The following is a 6,185-nucleotide window of genomic DNA, read 5'->3' as shown; positions in this document are numbered from 1 at the left end:
TAGGTCTGCACACACAATATATTTTACAATACAACTTGGCTATTCGTGGAGGTGGAAATCACTGAAGCGGGGGTTTGACTAAGGCAAAACCCTATATAGCCGCCCAAACACCTTTTCAGATATAAGTGCAGGTTTCGGGACTCGGACGACGCCGCAAGTTGCAGATCCGGGAGAAACAGACTGAGACTGACCTTCCCAACAAATTTCAGAGCAAAAGACCAGGACAGGGGCGTGGGGCGCCCTGGTCCTGCCAGGACAGGGGCGCTGGGCGCCCTGGTCCCTGGGACAAGGGCGTTGGGCGCCTTGGTCCTCCTGACAGACAGCATTTTCAGCATTTTTGACAGCTTTTCAAGTTGCAAAAACAGCAGTTTCCGGAGCACTTTCAGGGGCAGAATCAGGACAGTGGCGCCCGCGCCCCCGTCCCGAACATTTTCAATCAGATTTTGACTCCGGGTACGCATTTACATTCTTGTCTTGTCCTTGTGTTTACAGCTTTCCATTGTTTAAGTTCAATTCTGCAATCTTGTTATTAGTTCGTACTTGCACTTTGGGGTTAGGGATTGAACTTGCATCATTTTATCTTTCAATTGCAACAAAGGAATAGAAATCCTAATAGGTATCCCGTGGCTCTCTCTTCCACAAAAAGAAGTAGCCAATTGTGTGATACCTCTAGGCTCTTTCGTATTCCACAAATGTGTGATTGAAAGTGAGATTAGGGCATGTTTGCTTAGTGTCACTTTTTCTCCCACACAATAAGTTAAGAGAGGCTACAGCTATTTTAGATCTGGTGGATTCTACACTATACATGCAGATGATTGGGTCTTTGATGTACCTAGTCAATACTAGACCAAATATTTGCTATGCAGTAAGTGCACTTAGCCAATTCATGTGTGAACCAAAGAAAATACATCTAGTTGCAACAAAACATATTCTGAGATACTTGCGCGACACAGTTGGATATGACCTGAGATATTCTTCTGATGTGGACTTGAAGCTGCATGGATACACTGATTCCGATTAGGTAGGGTGTGTCACTGATCGGAAGAGCACCTTTGGTTGTTGTTTTAGTTTGGGTTTTGCCATGATTTCTTGGTGCAACAGGAAATAGTCTTTAGTGACACTAAGCTCTACAGAGGCCAAGTATATTGCAGCATGTGTGAGAGCACAAGAAGCGGTGTGGCTTCAAAAGCTTCTTGTAGGATTGTTTGGGCAATCCTTAGAGCCTACTATTATCTATTGTGATAATCAAAGTTGTGTAAAGCTTTATGCCAATCCCGTGTTTCATGACAAAACAAAGCATGTGGAGATCAAGTATCACTTTCTTAGAGACATGGTGGAAAGGAATGCTATTCAATTGAGATACATTAGTACTGATGAGCAGATGACAGACATTCTCACCAAGCTTCTCTCAAAGATAAAGTTTGTATCCTTTCCAGATAAGCTTGGTATGGTGGAGAATGATGCCCTAGCTAAGATTGAGTCTCAACATCATTGATATATTTATATTTTATACTAATGCATTCATCTCTTTGAGAGAGAAGTTTAAATTGTAAGCTCTTGCTAATGCATTTCTCTTTGAGAGAGATTTAAGGTGAAAGCCCTTATTTCCACCCTTTGGGATGAGCCATGGTGGATCCACCCTCTGGAATGAGTCAATATGGTGGATGTCATGTGTGTGACACCATGACAACATCACGTGAAAGAGTCTGTGAGGATTTTCTTGTACTTGTGTGTTCACCCTCTGGGATGAGCCATGGTGAATCTCATTGTGAGGTGACAATCTCACAATGATGAACACTTGTGCATTTAACTATCATTGTGAGGTGATATCTATTCTTTCACCATCCATGGGAGAAGCCATGATGGTTGACATCACGATGAGGTGATATCTTTCCTTTCCACATATGGGAGTAGCTATAGTGGTCAAACATCACGATGAGGTGATTAGCTTCCTTCATTCACAAGAGTGTAGTCATTGTGTTAGTCATCACGATGAGGTGATGTGACTTGTAGAGATTGAGAAGGATTCCTCCCTAGCTAAGAGGGAGTGTTGATAATATATGTAGCGTTGGGAGGACTCACTCCTCTGCATACGCCATGAAAACGGATCCTTATAATTATAATTTATGGTCATAAATCAGTCATGAAATAAATGCATTAAAGTTAAGATAAAGTCTTAACTAATCAAACGATTATTGCAATTGCTTATCTATGATCAATTAGTATTCAAACTAATTAACATTAAGTTCGCCCTTCTTAAAGATCAATAATCATCATGAAACATTGCATCCGAACATGGAGAGACATTGATCGAGTGAATTGTCGCAGCCCTTGAGGAACTTCGATCTCTACTTAAGAGATCGATCGGGCTTTGGAAGGTGAAAAAAAAGAAACATTTTTTACATTCATTATTATATATTAAGTGATACTTATTCAATAGATCTGATCGATTATAATACTATAGTCGATCTATATACTCAGATCATTATCGATCTAGATAGACTTCAAGATAAAATGCAAACTCTGCAATAATACCAACATCACATGTGATATTTATTTAGACATATATTTTGAGTTATAAGATTGATATTCAATAAAGTATCAAGATAAAAGCAAAAAAATATATATTTAGTATGGATATCAGAATTAAGAACATCTACAGATCGATCATATTAAGAAGAAATCTAAAACATTAAACTAAAGCAGAGATCGATCTTCAGATTTAATTGATATCATCTTTTGATATTAGATTGTGATCAAAGTACAAATAAAATTTTAAAATTACCTGCTTATTCAAATCTGATCGAAATTTAACAGTAATCAGTTAATTGTTATAATTCTCTATGTTGATAACATGTTGATCAATAACAACTAACAGATGGCTATGGTTTTAAACTATCAATTTTCTTTATAGTTTGATATGAAGGATTTGAAGGCAAATAAGTTAATTTTAGGGAGAAGATCAAAAGGGATAGAATGAACAGTTTTTGGGGGGTCAATAAGAGGAAGCATGTTAACTTCATTTTGTAATTGTTTGGAACGTAGGATTGCAATTTAATGTTTTCCCATTTGCATGTGAATAAAACAATCAATTAAGTACTATCATTTTATACCAAATCCAATAGTCCCCTATGTAAGTGTATTTGGTACTCTTATGTATGTTATGGTATACATCAAACTAGATATTTTTCAGTGTTGGGAGTCCTAAACATGTATATATCATATTTAGACAACAAGCATTAGATTGTAGTGAAGAGTTTCTTTAGGTATCTTCAATACACATCTTAGTGTTCAATTTGATATTGGGGAGGTCTAGACTTGAGCAAGAAAGTGGATGCAAAGACATTTATAGATTCTAATTGGAAGATAGATGTGTATATCATGAGATGTGCCATTTAGCGTGTCTTTGCAATTTTTAGTGGTGGGATTAATTAGATGAGCAAGAGTTACATTATGTTTTCTCTTTGACTACAAATATAGAGTATAAGACAAGTACTCATGCCTATAAAGAATAGTGGGACTTTAAAGATCGTGTTTTGATGTTAGGTTGAGATAGGATATAGTGTTGATTTAGTGTGATAGTTAAGGTACCACTAGGTTGGAAAAGAACCCTAACCTTCATGCATAGACAAAGCATATTGATATACAATATCATTGTGTTTGTAACATGGTAGATGGAAAATGGGCTATGGTTTAGAAGGTGGATACTTTTGTGAATGTCGTTGATGCATTGATGAAGCTCATGAAAACATAAAAGTTCAAGTAGTATAGGCTTTCCTTAGTGATCAACACTTAGCATTATATTACTATATTGAGAACCCCTTTTGGTTCTCACATATTGTGCATCTTACAAGTTCTAAGTTCAAATGAATAATATAATATTAGTATAATATTGTAAATAATTTGCCCACATGGAAAAAGATACCACACTTGGATGGAGTCTTGAGATTCCATTATTGTCACTCTTTGTCAAACATCATTGGTCTTATTAAAAGTAATTGAATAAGGGGTTACTTTATGGATTATGACTAGCATCTTTGATCAACTCTAAATGGTTGTATGCATAAGATATATGTAAGAGATGGGGCACTCACATAAGGCATTTGAGAGTTAAACTAAACTTCCTTACTCATAAGAGTCAACCAATCAACCAAGGAGTTACTCATCTAGGAGAAGTTACAGTTGAAGAAAGGCACATGGATTGGACTTGAACTAGTTGATCCAAGTATTCTCTTAGAGGTTTGAGCCCACGATTTGCTAGATCTTGATATCCTATATATTGAGAGGTTAGGATGGAAATTATATGTTTAGTTTTATGTAAGGTTATGCTATCAAAATTACTCCTTATTCAAAATGTAGATCTCTTGTGAATCACTAAGGCTATGTAAATCTTTTGTAGCCAAATTTGAAAAGGTAATGCATTCGATGTGTGCTTTTGGTGGGGTTTTCCATTAGTGGAGTTTCCCAAGGCATATTTTGTGTTGTGTTGTGTTTAGTTTATTTCTCTTCTCTTCTCATTATCTTTCTTGTGTTGTTACTCTATTGAAATTACTTTAAATCTAGTATACTTGTATTGTTCTCCTTACTAGATTGACTAGGAATTTGTCATAATTTTGCTTTCAATGGCTACGTTATACACCAAACAATACAAATTAAGTGTTGGTATCCTATATGATCTCCAACTGAAATATTTTAGAAAGTCATCAATTGCATTTGAATGCCTACATTCAAATTAACTTATTTTGTAACACTGTGTCTAAGGAGTTTCTCGCGTAGATCTCAATCAAATCTTCCAAAGGCTCTTGGATTCAATCCTTGGATTATGAAGGTATTCCCTTCAGATATAAACGATGTTTTAAACATGACATGTGGCTACTCAGTGTGGAGTTTGGAAAAATAAATCTTCGGCTTCATGGTGGAAAGATGCTTTTGCCCATCATTATATGGTTGTTAAGAAATTTGGCTCTCCTCGGAGTTTCTCCCAGGTGGTTGCGTAGGATCCTCTCTACTTTGTGACTTCTTCTCAATCGGCTCCGATTTTTGATGGTGGGGTTTCTACGACTATTGTGCCTCAGTGTTTGGCCCCCTCTCAAGCAAATTTGTGTCATATTGGTGTGGTTGTTGAGGCTGGTTCGCTTCCTCCCGCCCTTCTTATTGTTTATTCGATGGCGTTGGGGAATACTTTTGGCACTGTTATTGTTTGTTCCCCTGCTACTTCTAATTTGGTGGGTGGAGTCGGCCTACCTTCTCATGTTGGGGCCTTTTCTGTGATGAGTTCTTTTGATCGACAGGGGGTTGTTGCTAAGGTTGAAGAGGGTTGGATTACTGTAAAAGGAAAAAAACCCAAGACATATGGGCCTTCTTTTGACACAACTCTTTGTTCCCACAAGGGTGGAACTTAAAACAAATCTTGATTTTTCTTTTTGGTGGGTTTCTGGCTGGAGTTTCTCTGGTCTTCTCTCTAATCTTTGGCTGCTTGTTGGTTTTTTGGCAGCTTTTCTTTCAGGTTGTGGGAGCCTGTTGGTAATACCCATTTTGTGAACTTGGTCCCATTTTTGTTGGGCTTTAAGGTTTTATCTTTAATTTTCGCCTTGGCTGGATTTTCTGGTCTTTCTCTAGTTTTGGTTTAGGTTGTAGGAGCCTATTGTTAAAACCCATGTCTTTGTTTTGGGGAACTCTTTCCTTGGTTCGCTTTGTTTCTGCCCATCGGTATTACATTGTATTTGTCTTCTATGGGACTGTTTTATTGTTGTGATCAGTTTGGACTTAATGTCTTGTTAAGTCTAAATGGATCTTCTTTTGTAAAGGATTTTGGGTCCCTTCAAAACCTGTTTTTGCCTTAATCCAAAACTTATTTTGTAACACTTATAAATTAAAAATATTTAATTAGTATAGCTTGACTCTGACATTTAAGTTAATTTATATTGAGACACCTATATATGTAAGGGAGGTGGTGTTACAATATTTATATTATCACAAAACTTCAAACAATGTTACAACTCTCTACACTCCAAACTACTATTATAAGAACACCTGTCAACATTTAAAATATTAAGAATTTTCAAAAACCATTTTACCTATAACTATCTATTAAAGTAAGGTTGTTACCTAAAATAGTAGGGCATACTGTTGTTTTCTACTTAAATTTTCATTAAAATGAAATTTATTAATTCAAATAATTATTT

This window comes from Cryptomeria japonica, chromosome 3, assembly GCF_030272615.1.
Source record: "Cryptomeria japonica chromosome 3, Sugi_1.0, whole genome shotgun sequence".
Lineage (NCBI taxonomy): Eukaryota > Viridiplantae > Streptophyta > Pinopsida > Cupressales > Cupressaceae > Cryptomeria > Cryptomeria japonica.
The sequence above is the reverse complement of the archived record's forward strand: the minus strand, read 5'-3'. Positions refer to the sequence as shown.